The following is a 12,951-nucleotide window of genomic DNA, read 5'->3' as shown; positions in this document are numbered from 1 at the left end:
CTAATGGGATCACTTTTATAAAAACGAGTGAGGCTCCCCCTCTTCTGCTTCCTAACATCCTCCCACCCCCACTGCCCCAAATATCCTTCCTGGGAGGCACAGCCCAGAGGCTCCCCTATATTCCAGGATGCTACATCTGCCTGGGATTGCTCTTCTTTGCCTACTGGGGACCTGGCAGGCCAGGTGACCCAGGCGATGCCAGGGCTATTGATTGCTCTTTCTCTAGCACAGCGATGGCTCTAAGCAGGAGCCCCTTCTTCCTCTTCTCTGGAACCAAACCTGAGCCTTGGGGCTCACTGGTGGCTTCAGTCTCTTTGCAAGCAAGGGAGCCCATGGCCTGAAGAGATTCGTGGCCCGCACAACCCCACAGAGTTTCTATGCCCTTGCCTCTACACAACCACCCTTCCTCAGACCCATCAGGTAAAACTCCCACAGCCTCCCCTGGAGTCCTTTTTAAAGCTCCCATCCTCCTTTCACCAAAGGCCCCATGTCACTTATTCCTGTGTTTTCCTGAGCCTGGCCAGAGGCGGATGAAAGGGGCTCACTCTGTGGTGGCACTCCTCCTTCAAGAGGTGGCATCTCATGTCTTTCCCCTTGAGTGGGGGCCAGACGTAGGCACTTGTTTCAGCCTTCTGACTTCCATTCTCTCTCAGCTTAGTGGCTCTGGCGAAAGTTAATTGCTATGTTGTGAGCAGCCCTGTGGAGAGGCCTAAGGTACTGAGAGAGAAACTGAGGCCTTCCACCTACAGCCAGGTGAGTGGACCATCTTGGAAGAGGGTCCTTCGGCCCCAGCCAAGCCTTCGGATGACAGCGGCTCAGACGACCGCTTGACTGCAACCCCATGACAAAGCCCAAGCCAGAGCCACCGAGCTACACCACTCCGGGCCTGTGACCCATGGAAACTTTACAAGTCAAGAAATATTTGTGGTTTTAAGCTGCCAGGGGCTGGGGCCATTTGTTACACAGTACTAGGTTACTGATACACTCTCACCACTTCAGAGGAAGTCTTGGTCCCCTCCTTCCCCCTCCAATCCCCTTCTCAGGTTTCACTTTGATCTCTTCTCTATGTTCAGGGGCTCTGGTGTCCCTCTGGTACTGACTTGTCACTGGCCTCTACTGAGTGTCCTCAGTAGGGGTTCTTGAGGACTCTTTCCTGAGAAGAGGGGGATGCACAGTGGGCGGGGAGCTTCCTGAGGCCTGGGTTTGGGAATTCTAGCTCTTTGCCTGCCATCCAAAGTGACTTAGGACAACTTTTTGCAGAGAGCAGCCTTCTTCAGGCCATGAAACTCCCTCCGTGTTTCCGAATCCCGTGGGCCTAATGACTTCAGTCAGGCCGACAGCCAGCATGAAAAGACTCTGCAAGGAACTTGCTCCCTTTTGTATTGTATGCTCATCTCCTGTACCCTCTTTGCTCATCTGCAGCCTCTGCAAAAGGTCATGTCTCGTTTCAACTTTGCAGTTAAGCGCCTCTGACACGAAGCAGGGATTCCAAAACTGGATGGAGATACAATCAGACTAGGTTGCAAGGTGTGACACCCTACTTCCCTATAGGCTGCGTCCTGTCAGCAGAGACCACAGTCAGGAAGAAGGTGGGGATCTGATTCTCACTTCTCTCATACTTTTTTTTTTTTAAGATTTTATTTATTTATTCATGAGAGAGAGAGAGAGAGAGAGAGGGGCAGAGACACAGGCAGAGGGAGAAGAAGGCTCCACGCAGGGAGCCCAACGTGGGACCTGATCCCGGGACTCCAGGATCACACCCTGGGCTGAAGGCAGGCACTAAACCACTGAGCCACCCAGAGATCCCACTTCCCTCAAACTTATACAAGGAACAAAATGTAGTTTTCAATAAAAAAAAAAAAAAAATCAAGGTTGTTTTTCTATCTAATCATATCCTGGTAATATCTTAATCCATGGGGCAAGCAAGGTCAGACAACAGATGTCAATCTCTTAGAAGTCTTGAAACAGGTAAAACAAAAACAAAACAAAAACCAAACAAAACAACAACAATAACCAGTAAACCTAAGCAGTAGAATGGACCCCAAACCAGTGGTTCTCAAGCCAATGGCATCATCACCATCAGGAAGCTTGGTGAAAATGCACCTTCTCAGGCCCCACCCCAGACCCACCCTATCAGAAACTCTGAGGGTGGGGGGCCCAGCAATCTGTGTTTTAATAAGCCCTCTGAACAATCCTGATGCATGGCTAAAGGTTCAGTATCACTGACTTAAAGAATTAAACATCTAAATTATTCATTCCTTCATTCATAAGACATTGACTGAGTGCCTCTTTGCCAGACACTCTGGGGCAGTGAAGAGGAATTGCAAGGAACTCCTTCTGTGAGCAGTTCAGTCTTCCCTTCTCTTGCTTTATGACAAAGCTTGAAAAGAAAGCAGGAATTTGAAGACAGTAATCCAAGGAATGGAAATCATTCTTCATAACTCTTTTCAATGGACAAGAGGCACACCAAAATTGTTTTATTATTTTTTTCCCCAGGAGTGATCATACTCTCAAAATAGTAACTTTTCTAAAGTAAGTAAATGTGTGGGTTTAATATATCATGTACAGCTGGCTCAGCCTTTTAAGCTTAAAAAAAAAAAAGAAAGATGATGTGATTTCGCCATGAATGAAATCCAGAATTACCTTAAAGATTTACTTAGATTCGCACCTGTCTTTTGTGAACAAACTCTTCTGTCATTTCGTCCTCTTGATGAAGTAAGAGTTTCTGTAAGTCTAAATAAGTGACAACAGCTAAGACATACGGTGTGCTTCCTATGGCTAGGCTCGGGGACATTTCTACATTGCATCTTCTCCTGACCTTATAAAGTAGATGGAGCAAAGGCACACAGTTGATAGAGGAAGAACAGAGGCAGACCCATCCTTAACCTTGAGCCAATTATCTCTCTCGTGCTGTACTCCCAGCCGGGCTGGGTCATTTTGTTGCTCATTAAAACTACTGGTTAATTGGGAAAACATAAAAGGAAATACCACCCTCCCCTAGAAGATTTCTAGTATGAAACTGCTGGCCAAAGCTCAATTGGGGGGATTTATTTTTAAATGATAAAGGTCATGCTAGATTTCTTCTTCAGTACCATAGATAATTAGGAGCTGGCTACGAAGTCCTTATGGTGGCCCGTGAAGAATCTGGTCCACGTTCAATAGACCCAGCTTTGAGAAAATGCTCCACGTGTGCTCCTTTCTCAGGGCGCCTCAGTGATGCTCAATGACTCACTGTAATACTATCAGGGCAGATGATTTTCCTGCGGTTAGGGATGAACTTGAGTTAATCCAGCCAAGCCCAGATTCTCGTGACTGTGGGTGCCCGGTTAATCCGGCAGCCACGGGGATGAAGGGTGTGACCAATGGCCACAGATGACATCAAAGCTGCCTGGCAGGACCAGCAACACATTCAGACCTTGGCATGGGCACCAGGCCTGCCCTGGCTGGTGGAGTTCATCCGCCACACAGGACTATCCTTCACTTATGGAGTGTCACGGGTCTCCCATGTTTTGGATAGCAAGAGGCATCAAGAGGCCTCTTCTGCCTAGTGCGTCCTTGGGAATGACCTGGTGACTTTAGTTACAGGCCACAAAGAAAATCTACAGTCCACGTGGGCTGTGGAGAAGACTGTGTGGGTATCTTTCAAGTCATATACGGAGCATGGGACTTGAGGTGAACGGAAACGCATCCGTCCTTCCCATTGGCCTTCTGTCATCAATGCTTTGTAGAACACCAAGCCCTGCCCCCTCCTATTTCTAATTCAGGGGTGCTCGTTGGCTTCTGCTGAGACATTGATTTGATTAGTGGTATTCTGTGGAACCAGAGACATGAGAAGTTGAGCTCACAAACATATGATTCATTTCAGGATTCTGAAATGAGAAACACACCTATCAAAGGCACACTGGGGGCCGGGAGATTCTGAGAAAGCATTTCATGCATAGAAATGGGACATGCGATGAAAAAATTTGCTTATGGTGACAATCCTGAAGCCAGGGACCACCCCACCGTGCTCTCCATCCTCGTGGAGTGACGGCTCTACGGGACACTGCTGGGATTAGACGTTCCTGCGTTTGGACACCCATATGCCGCCTCATTTATCTACCTGTGACAGGGACAGTGCTGGAAGAGAATCAAAAGATGACAAATTGCTTCTGGTTTTAAAGGAGCTGTTCAGGCTGGGTGTACGCCCAGGGGGAACCAGGTTTTATGCCAGGAGCCATCACTTCATCCCGTCGTAAGGCCACATTTTGGCAAACACCAACCAGCAGATGATTGCTGTCTCCTTTCACCAGTGGATTTAAAGATGCTTGCTCTGAAAGTCTGAAATCCAGTCATTCTGAAGACAGTGTGCAGCAGAGAGCAGACCTGCCCACACACTGCAGCGAGGCAGGATGGCAGGCATGAGACAGGAGTTCCAGATGAGAGGGATTTTTCCCATGTTGAGGCAGGCAGATAACAGGGGAATGATTTTTGGAGGATTCCAGAGTAGACTTACAGTATCAGTGAATGACTCTGGGCAAGACAGACTTGTGTGAGACAAACAAACATAAATTTCTAGGATACCGGCCACTGGGATCTGCTTTTGTGAATACAACCAGCGGTCCAGCCAAGGCAGGCTATCATCTGGCTGTGACTCTTCTTTTTCTTTCCACTGATGCAGCTTCTCTGGGAATGATCATGTAATTCATGGTCAACACCCTCCATCCTCTGGAGGTGAACTGTCCTCAACCAATCCAAGTGTGTCCCTGCCATATGCCGGAATTTGCAAGGCTGGGGAAGCCCTCACGATGCTGGCATAGACAGATGCCCGGTGCTCTTCCAAGCGTCACACTCGTGTTCACTCTTCATTTTATTCTCCTGACAACTTCCGAGACAGGTACTAATTTCACCCTCATTTTGTAGATGAGGAAAGAGGCACAGAGAGCCTGAGTGATCGGTGGAAGGTCACCTGGCTGGAGAGGAGCAGAGCCACAAGCACAGCGAGACATCATGGCCCCAGGGTCTGGCTTGTTCCTAACTTGTGCTGCTTCTCTAATACAATCTCTTTTAAACAGAGCAGCTGAACCCCACATGGACACTGGTCTGCCCAGGTCGTCTCCCTTTCCCTAGGCCCAACCCTCTGGAATTCAGAGCATGGCCAGAGCCGGAGCATAGAGCATGCAGTGTGAAAAGACAGAGGCTCATCTCCAATCCCCTATTTGCTTTTAATTTCAGGCCAGACGCTCAAACATTTATTTTGTGCTTGTTTGTTCTGAACACTCCACCACGTGGCCCCAGACTGCTTCATAGATGGTCTCTCTGTTCTCTCTCCTTAGACAAGCCCCTGGCCCTCTCCCTGAACACCTCTCCCGACTCTGGCAAGGCTCCCACTGCCAGTGACTGACGATCCCTGCCTCACCTCGTCGTACGTGGCAGCTAAAAACTCCTTCATCCACATGGCAGGGAGGCATATTTATAGCACAAGTCACATGCCAAGGTATTTTCAAGTTATTCATTTCTAATAATAACCTGAGAGCATAACCACCATGCCCATTCCACAGATGCACAAAGAGAGGCAGGAGGTCACAGCAAGGTTGCCAAGGAGTCCTAAACTGCCAAGGTCTCTTGAGCCACTTATAAACAATTCTCTCTCCAGGTGGCTTCCTCTCATCCTTCTGCTTAACAAACTTATCTGAGGCCTGGGAATGAGAGATGCTATCAAGATCAAATTGTATTGTATCTGTGTCTATAATCCAGCTCTCAGAATACTAACAAGCAACTCTGAGCTCAGCTTTCTGCCAAGCCCCATTCTCATTAGTAAGTTTACATGCATAAAACACATACTTGGAGTTTTTGGCTCGCACAATTCTCTCATCACCGGTTGTAACTAATCAGAATGCTGAGTGGATTTATTCTCCTGCGGAACACAACCAAACGCCTTCAGCGGCTGCTAAAATGACCGTAACTTTGTTCTGATGGAATCTTCTGGCCAGGAAATGAAAGGGTGGATCATAACCTATAAGCGAACTGAATAATATTCTTTCAGAATCAGAACAGTAAGACCGCTTTTCAAGTAGATATTACAGAAAGCTTGGATCCATGCAAAGCAGATACGAGAAAGCTAGAGGAGGGGCTGGCTGCCCGTAAGTCTGGAATTACAAATGGCAAAGGTGGGAAGTTGCATAAAGGTACACCTGCTTCCGATATTTTGCTGCTGCTGTGTGTTTTTTTTTCCTGAGGTCTCTGTCCATGGAGAATGCACTGAGGTCAGACTCAGAAGTCCTGAATACTGGTCCCAGTTCTGTCCCCATCAGTCAGTGACCTTAGGAAAGCCACTGAACTTCTTTGGGCATCCTGAAGTGGGAAGCCAGCACCTACTGGTCTACCTCACTGAGCTGCTACCACTGTGAGAATGAACAAGCTACTAGATAGTGCTCTGTAAACTGCCAGATGCTGTAGAAATTGAAGCTATTTCTAAAGATATGTGATCACCCTCAAAGGCCATAGTGAGAACAAAAGTCTCTAGTCTCTGTATTCAAAGGAATCATCTTAGTGAGATGCTGCTAAGTGGCTTTTGGCCATGGCCACTCCCAAATGGGCCTCAGGAAGGCAGTCTGTGCCACGGCATTCAAAAGGAGGCCAAGGGGCACTGTTTCAGTTGTTCACCCTCTCTACTCATGTTCTTCACCCTTGAGTCCTCTCGTCACCCAATGCAATGCTTGAGACAAATCCAAGAATGCCAGGCTAAGGATTTTAGGCCTTAGTGAACAAAATTCATCCCTGAGAAAGGAAATGGGCTGAAGGGAGAATTTCTGGAAGCCTGAGTCTAGGGTGACCAGCCGACTTGGACCCAAGGGACTTCTCAAGACCAGTTGGTTACTCTACCAAGCATCATACTTACATATCCATTTTGTCTCCTCCCAGGTGACAGGGAAGAAAGTATCTGAACTAAGAGAGGTCTGGTGGAAGGCATGTGTGTCTCTGAGTTCCTAAAGAGTGGATCCCTAGAGATTTAGAATCTTGACATTTTTTTCCCCCTTTTGTCCCTATTAGTTTCAATTTCCCTCGCTGACACCATCTTCTCTCTGTCAGGAATCCAACAGAATCACATCCCTTCTATTTTTCCCCGCATCAGATTATCACCTTTAAGATATTTCCCTGATCCCTGTCAGTGGCTTCTTGCCACTAGCTAAATCTACCAAACAACCAGAGGCATGTGGTGCAAAACAGCAGGACTTGCACCAGGGATCATCAGAAGTACCCTGTGCAGTATTCACCAGGACACACGTGCATTGCAGAACCGCTGTCCGGATCAAGGGCCAATGGGGGCCTAGAGCAGGGAAATTATACTCCGGGCTAGTGAGGAGTTGTGATCAGTGGGGATTTCCCCTTTAAAAACTTACAGCAAAAGCCTGCCTGAGACCATTCAATATTCATAAATGGAAGGCAGAGACGGTGTTTCTGTTCCGCCAAGAGCAATAGCTATTTATCACAGCAAATGACTGAAATCGTTGTACGTACGATGCTTTACTCAGTGCTGTAAATTATGGTATACAGAAGATTAAACTTGAGCCTAATGCTGCCCTTGAGCTTCAACAGCTGAGTCCTATAAATGGCTACCCGTTAAAAAGAGAGAATCTTTTTCCTGGTTACTATTTAAAAGTGTATCTCTATTAAAAGCTTGTCTTAAACATAAATTACAAGGAAACCTGCCCCTGGCCCCGGGCAGACTCCTTCTCGGGGCACTGACTCACAGAGTCACATCTAGATGACATAGTGACAGGCCTGAGACTTGAAGCATGTGCTGGGCCTCTGGGGGAAGGGCAGACAGAGGCCAGAAAGGTGAGAGGGACTCACGGTGTACAGAATGAGCACTCACTCTGGGCTCAGCTAGACCTTAAGGCTTTAAGGAGACCTTCAGCATTCAAATGATCCTCAACCCCAAACCACTTCAAAGAGAGCAGTTCTTCTTCTTCTGCTATTTGCTGTTCTGTGAGGTATCACGGAACCCTGACCTAGGGCTGAAGCCCCAATCTTCCTAGCTAAATTTTATTCTCCAAGCACTTGTTACTCAGATGTGGTCCACGGACCAAAAGCACCAGCGTTACCTGGAATGGCATCCGAAATACAGACACACTGAATGAGAATCTGCATTTTAGCAATTTAGTGTTTAGCAAACATTTGGGGGGGATTCATATGCACATTAAAGTTTGAGAAGAAGGATAAATAAGCACGTGTCAGTAGCAAGGAGCCCCTTCATTTTCTCATTAAAAATCATTACACATGACAAACGGGATTTATGGGAATAGGTCCTAGCAGTAGGGCATAGAATTCTGAACGCTCTTTGTCCAGTCCTACTTCAGAACACTTTCAGGAACTTGACAAACAGATTTTTAAAACCTAGAAATGAATGTATCACTCTGAACTAGACAGATGTCCCAAAGCACCCCAGGGTGTAAAACAGTGAATTAGTAAGAAGTTCATGCTTTATAGATCAGTTGGGGTGCCTCTAATCCTCCTGTGAGTCTGTAGGCTGAGAATGCACGGCAATGATTGGGTCAGGATTTCAACTCTTTATTGGAATTACCAGTTGACTTTAAGTTAAGAGAAAAGTGTACAAAGGTTTCTGTGTTGTTGGAGAACACAGAAGTCCCGGATAACCATTGCCTTTATTAGAAAAAGAAATATTGTTCACTATGCACGTTAAAACTTAATGGCAATCACTACATAAATACATAAATTTTTATATACAAAAATATCATCTATCTATATAAATATATCTATATCTACATACAAATATTTATCTATGTATAAATAAAATCTATTCTGGACAAATTAGCAGAGAGAAAAATGGGAAGATTAAAAAAGCTTTGCTAATCTAATGGAAGACAGGAAAGAAGATCAAAGAGGCAAATAAAAAGCAAAGTAAGCAGAAACACAAATTAAAAGACAGAAATAAGTCCAAACATATAAAGTAACCATAATAAATGTAAATGGATAAAACTTACCTATTAAAAGACACTATCAGATTGGACTTTTACAAAGGCCAGCGACATACTGTTTACAAGAATGCTGCCTAAGACAAGATGACACAGAAAAGTTGAAAATAAGGGATTGGAAAGGGAAGAGGCAAACACATATTCACCAACAGAAAACTGGGTTGGAAAGTTAATCAGATGAAATAGGACCTAAGGGGAAGGTTAATGGGATGAAAACTCCACCACTATAAAGACATGTATTATACGCATCCAACAACACAGTCTTAAAACTGTAAATCAAAGGTTGTTCTGAGTTCCAGAAGAGACTGACACACTTAACACCCATCGTAGGAGACTTAAAACCCTTTTCTCAGAAATTACAGACCAAGCAGACCAAAATGGTGAGGATATACAAGATTCGAGCAACAAAATAAGGAAATACATGGAACCTTGCACACAAGAGATCAAACAAATTTTCTGATCACATGAGCCACACTTTTTAAAAAAATGGTCACGTGCTAACTAGTCACAAAGGAAATATCATTAAGTTATAAAATGGATAACTCAGAGCTAACATTCTCTGGCCATCATAAACTAAACCAGAAATCAAAAATAAAACAAACGGTCAGGCCTCCCTCAACTACTCTTTACATCGGAAAACTAAAACCACACTCCTAAATTACCAGTTGGTGGTTGTGTGATTTTTTTTTTTTTTCTTCTGTGTGTGGCCTAGTTGCTATGGGACCAGGTTAATTTACATGACATTGTCAGGGGCTATCACCAGAAACAGGAAACTCCCTAAGCCATGATAGCTTCATTATTTTGTGCTTTGAACTAAATTCTAAACCAAGGAGAAGGTGAAGTATCTGAGCCCCAGAAGAAAAGAGGGATGTGCCTGGGTTAATTATGACCCAGTGGTGTAACACTAGAAGCTGCTACTGGCACGTTCCCCAGGCTGTGCCCTGTTCACCACTCTATATACCTATCTCTTTCTGCTCACCAACGCAGGCTGGATAAGGAGACTGCCCTGGAGGTGCCATTGGCACCTGGGAAAAGGTGCTATTCACTAGACGTGGCATCTTACAAACAAATGGTGTCCTGGCATCGAGCAAACACTGCAGGTAACAGTTTGTAGGGGGTCTCCTGGTTGTTCTTTTACAGGGCCAAGCACTTCTGAAAAATGACCAGGGAAGGCTGCATAGGAGACACACAGGAAAAATACAGGTTCATTTATCCTGTGGGGAGGAAGCACTTCCCCCAAGGAATCCCTCAAAACAAAAACAAAACCAGACAGATGGTCCTTCCCCTGGACTGTGCTGCCGCCGACCCAATTCAATTCCAGGGCTGGTTGACTCATGAGACAAATATTAAAAGGAAAAACACCAAACGCTGGAAGAGGGATAGGATGCAGGGTCAGGGTGATGCGGACCAAATCGAATCAATGACAGGTCTGTAAGTTCTGTGGGTGGGTGGGAGTGGGAGGCAGAAAAATAGCAGATAAAAGAGAGGGGACATAGCTCTTCTGCTTGTGCCTGGCACACCTGCGGTAGTTAAAAGAGCCCGGTGGTTTCCGGGCTCACAAACATTACAAGCCACAGAGCAGGGGCAACCTCACCACCTCTGGGCCTCTTGGCTGGTCCCTCGTGGCGGCAAACACCACCACCATCACCATGCCCCCCACCCTTTCAAAGAGTGGCTGAGGCAAAGGTTTGTCATCAGGGCAGAAGAATTTGGAAAGCACTGCCTCCTTAATCACACTGGTAACCCGACTCCTATGTACTTGGAGATGGTGCCACCACCACGATGACGCCCAGAGCTGACAGTGCGGCAGGTCCCCGAGCCAGGGTGTCATTGTGACCTTACTAATGTGGAGGGATCGGTACCCTCCTGATGAAGGTGGGCGCTTGCTTACGAGGGGGTAAAGTATGGGCTGGGGGCAGCCACTTGCGGAGCTGGGCAGGAACCACCAACACAACACAAGCGAAGCCGAATGCACCTCTGGAGAAGGCTCAGGGATTTGAAGAAATAAATCCTGGGGGAGAGAAGCAAAGCATTGGGGACACTAATCAACAAACAAAACACAGGGTCAATACGAAACCAAACGTTAGACCACTGTCTTCATTTATTGCCCCCCAGGTCCCATGCTGCCCCAGACCCATCTATTCCGCACGTGTCTGCGGCACTGTTTTCTAGAGGGCCTGGCTCTGTGCAAAAGCACAGGGCAGGTCCTACACAAGCTGCAGGAGGTCCTCGACCACAGGAAGCCACTAATTGCTAAGATGCCACATCAACTGAAAAGCACCTTTCTCCAGAGGAGGGAAAAAGATACAGGCCATAGTAAATGTGCGTATGAGGGAAGAAGGGCTTTGACTTAAAAAAAAAAAAAAAAAAGAGGGCTTGGAAACTTCTTTATTTTTTTTCTCAAAAATTTTTTTTTTATTTTTAAAAGATTTTATTTACTCATTTGAGAGACAGCACGAGTGAGAGCATTAGCAGGGAGGAGAGGGAGAAGCAAGCTCCCCCCTGAGCAGGGAGCCCGATGCAGGACTCGATCCCAGGACCCCAGGATTATGACCTGAGTCGAAGGCAGAAGCTTAACCCACTGAGCTACCCAAGCACCCCAGAACCTTCTTTAAAGTCCTCAAGGCGAACCTTACATACGGGTTCCTTGTATGGGACATTCTGGGAGGTAACTCACTCTCAGTGACGCCAGCCAAGCACTAAGAATCAGCTTCTTGAGCGAGAACTCCAGAGGCCTTTCTAAAAGGACAACCGCTCAGCAGAGTTCCAGCTTAGACAGAAGCTGGGTTCCCGCATCAGGTTGTGAGGTGAAAGTTATGTACAATCACCACACCCTTGAACGCCCTTCTGTTCATAAAGCACAGTGCACATGGTTTGGGGATTGTGGGTTCTCTCTATGGCCAGTTTCTCTTCCAGGGTTGGACAAAAATCTCTGTTTCTCTGCTCCAATACCAGAATGCAGTCGGTTTGTGTCTGGGGTCACGTTACTGGAAACAAAGGTACATGATAATGATTATCCAGTGCCTGTGGTTGAATTCGGATAAATTAAGAGTGATGAGCCTCCACAGTGAAAGAGATGTTTTTGTGTTTTACCCCAAGACCTCAGAGCACTTTAATCCTTGAATCACTGCAGAGGGGAGCTGGGCGCCGTGCTCCCTGCGTGCGCACGTCCACCTGCAAGCTCTAGCTCTCGTCCACCTGCAAGCTCTAGCTCTCGGAGCACGGGTTCACTAGGCCAAGGAGGGAACGCTGTTTGGGAAATGCTGCTCTACTCACTGCTCAGGATGGGGAGAAGTGCAAAATGACCTTTTGAATCTGTGATGGCAACATTCTTGCGTCGGATTTAAAGAAGGTGATGACTGTTCCCCTAATTTTCCTTGGTTGATACAGCTCTGAGGAATGGAACAGTGCAGCCTGCATGGCGAGGACAAACGACTCAAGTGATGAGTCAGAAGCCGGGGGTCATGTTACAGTGTCAGTCCTCCAGAAATCAGCTGTGGTCAAGGATCAAAGCAGCAGCTTCGCAAGCGCTCAGCAAGGAAGGACATTCCCCCCCCCCCCCTATGCCTCCTCTCCAACCTTATTGGGACAGAGCCGGTCATTCTCTTTCAAAAGAGTGGTATCTTCTAAATGAATATACTCATTTACATGTGGAATCTGGCTTCTTCACAAGTAGCAAGCCAATTTCCCCTCATTGTTTGCTTCCTCCCTCTTTTCTCATAAGATTCATTTTAAAAGAAGTACTCTGAGCATCAATTGTATGTCCAGCACTCATCATTAATGCAGGTAATACAAGGGTGAGCATGACGACAGGGCTCCTGGCTCCTTGAAACTCCTGGTCTGGTGCATGTGTGTGTGTGTGTGTGTGTGTGTGTGTGTAAGAGAGAGAGAGAGGGAGAGAGAAAGGGAGAGGGAGGAGAGAGACGGGATGGACAAGTCAACAAGCATTTGCAATAGCTATCACATATGCTAA

The 12,951-nt window shown here is 46.5% G+C and overlaps 1 protein-coding gene across 6 annotated transcripts in view; it reads right to left on the bottom strand.

The window, feature by feature from the left end:
• ATXN7L1 (ataxin 7 like 1) overlaps nucleotides 1-12,951 on the bottom strand; it is a 243,104-nt gene that overhangs the window by 135,194 nt on the left and 94,959 nt on the right. The window lies entirely within an intron of this gene.

This window comes from Canis lupus, chromosome 18, assembly GCF_003254725.2.
Source record: "Canis lupus dingo isolate Sandy chromosome 18, ASM325472v2, whole genome shotgun sequence".
NCBI classification, from domain to species: Eukaryota; Metazoa; Chordata; class Mammalia; order Carnivora; family Canidae; genus Canis; species Canis lupus.
Note: the sequence above shows the minus strand (reverse complement) of the source record. Positions and strands in the feature narration are given on the sequence as shown.